The following is a 2,553-nucleotide window of genomic DNA, read 5'->3' on the forward strand; positions in this document are numbered from 1 at the left end:
AGTTTCACCTAGCGTTTGTTGAGTTGGCAAATCAAATTCCATGTAAATTTAAAAAAAAAATAAAAAATTTTCACCTGCCTTAAACCAATCAAGCTGAAATGTTGTTTGTGCACAGTTCAGTGGTAACCCTTGTCAAATGCTTGCTCGCAAGGTTGGCACACCCGGGGCTTGTCTTTAACTAGAGTATTGGCCAACTTGGAACATGCAACTTTGCAACCCACGTGTATCGGGGTAAGCTGTGCCTTTTAAAGGAAGGATTGTTATGACTTAAGATCTTACTTGGCCTTAGTTCCCGATTTCTCTTACCCATGCCTCCTGTGGTCTTACGCAAGTCTGTTCATCTCTGTGGTTCAGTTCCCCATCTCTGAAATGGGGGAAACTCGCCCCTGTCTGCCTCTCTCAGGTCACAGACACAATGACTCAAGGAAAAAGCCAGACATATTTTTGTGCCTAAAAGTCTGGCTAGCACCTCTCCCAAGTACAGAGCTGGCCTAATAAAAATAACTGCTAAGCAAATCTTATTTCTTGCTGCATGACACCTATCACCTGTTTGGGACAGTAGGTTTCTCACTGTGGATAGGATGCATCTGATCTTGTGGGGTCCTGATCTCTGTTTAGGGCCTGTATTCAATAACCCAGTCCAGGTGCCACAGATTTTAACATTGAGTCAGTTGGCTATGAGTGGGTGCAAGTCTGTCCTTGTGTGACAGATTAAATGCTTTGTTCCAGTGTTTATACTGCTGTGAATAACAGAGTTTTTTGTTTTTTCCATGAAGTCCAAACAGGCATTTCCTCCTACGCTATACAGTATCACAGTTGGGGCCCTCAAGTTGGTGGCCTAGCTCTCCTGGGTTATGTAGGACAAATTAAACATGCTGTGGTTGCTTTTATGCAGCCCTGTAAATCCCATCTCAACACACTGTCGCTTCTTTTTTGCTATGCACCCACCTCTGCCACATAGTAGTTTTAAAGCAATGGTTCTCAACCGTTTTTTAGGTTCAACATATACCCCCTCATTAGATTCAATGCACCCCTAAGAGAATTCGCTCTTCAGTTTTCACTCATTTATTTTTGACCATGGAGAAATCATAGAGCAGTTCTTTATGTTGCAAAACTCAGACCATAATAGGTCAATGCACTGTTGTTTTTTTTTTTTTGTCTGGTTTTTTTTTTTTTAACTCAATGGATATTTTTTTTTATTTGAAATCTCTCGGTTTATCTTGTGACTAATGCTTGCACACCATTGCTAATATGTATGTAACACTCCAGGTCACCCTTGAAAAGATCTTAAGGCACCTTAGGGTGCTACAGTGCCCTTGGTAATCCTTGTTAGAAGAAACTTTTTTTTATATATGCCTAAGGAATCTGAAACTGAGTGGTGTGAGGCTTAAATTAAAGACCAGTTATGTGAACTGGTGATTCTTATATAACAAGGACACCAGGAGTTCCCCGGGACATGCACTGTCTTCGCTTTGTGCAGCACCTAACACAATCTCTGTCCCAATCTCTGCAGTAAACCAATATTAAACTCTATGTATTTAAAGCCAGAGTCCTGGGAATAGGAACTAATTGAGGCCGGTTTCTCAGCCGGTGTTTAATGCATGCAGATCCCCTGAGTAAGCGCCACATGAGTATAAGCCATCTGAAATTTAACCCATTCTTCCGGTAATCCCTAAATGGGGGTCCTTCAAAATGCTGCCCAGGTAGAAGGTCAAGTCAAAACTAAGTATTAAAATTTATATTTATACTTTGAACTCTTATTTTTCAAATTAATGTAAACAGAAAATGCATAGATATCAGAGCACCTCTGCTTTCAATCTTATTTTTATTGTTGTTAGCCTCCCTGTAGCATAGGAAATGAATTTCCAGACAATCTTTCCATTTAATTTTCAGTGCCTTTCTGTTGGTGACATGTATACAACCTTTTTATTTATTTATTTTTTTTTCCCCCATAATACATCCTTTAAATGTGTGCTTTGATTATTCCTTTTTGGCTTGTGGGGAAAAAAAAATCAGCTATATGAAGTCATTTTATCTCTGCTGTGCACTGGCTCCTACAAGGTAATGTAATATCTCAGAGAATATATTTATTTAAAATCATTTGGTATTTTCCATCAGGGTGAAATTCTTTGAGGTGTAACATATATCATCTTCCCCCAAAATAATGCCATGGGGCCAAAGCAGTTGAGAAATAGGGACAAAACAATGACACTCATTCAAAAGGCACAATAATCAACCCATCAGATAGTATGACCAGAATAGTCTAAGAATAATAAAAAGGTGCATTTTTTTTTTTTATGATGGAACAGACAGACTCAAGCGTGGCATTATCATGATGATAAATCCCAGACCACAGTGGAGTTTTTGAGATGGCGAAGTAGGATCTGGCAGTGACATGAAAATGGCCCTTCTGAAAAGATGATGTTTTAAGCTTTTTAATAATGCATTTTAATTTTTATACTAGCTCACAAGCTGCAGGATTCAGAAAGCAAGAAGGAATATGGGCTGACTAAGTGCTGCATTTCCTTGCTGTCCTCCAGCCCCCCCTTCCCC

This window comes from Crocodylus porosus, unplaced genomic scaffold, assembly GCF_001723895.1.
Source record: "Crocodylus porosus isolate Cpor-Errol unplaced genomic scaffold, CroPor_comp1, whole genome shotgun sequence".
NCBI classification, from domain to species: domain Eukaryota; kingdom Metazoa; phylum Chordata; order Crocodylia; family Crocodylidae; genus Crocodylus; species Crocodylus porosus.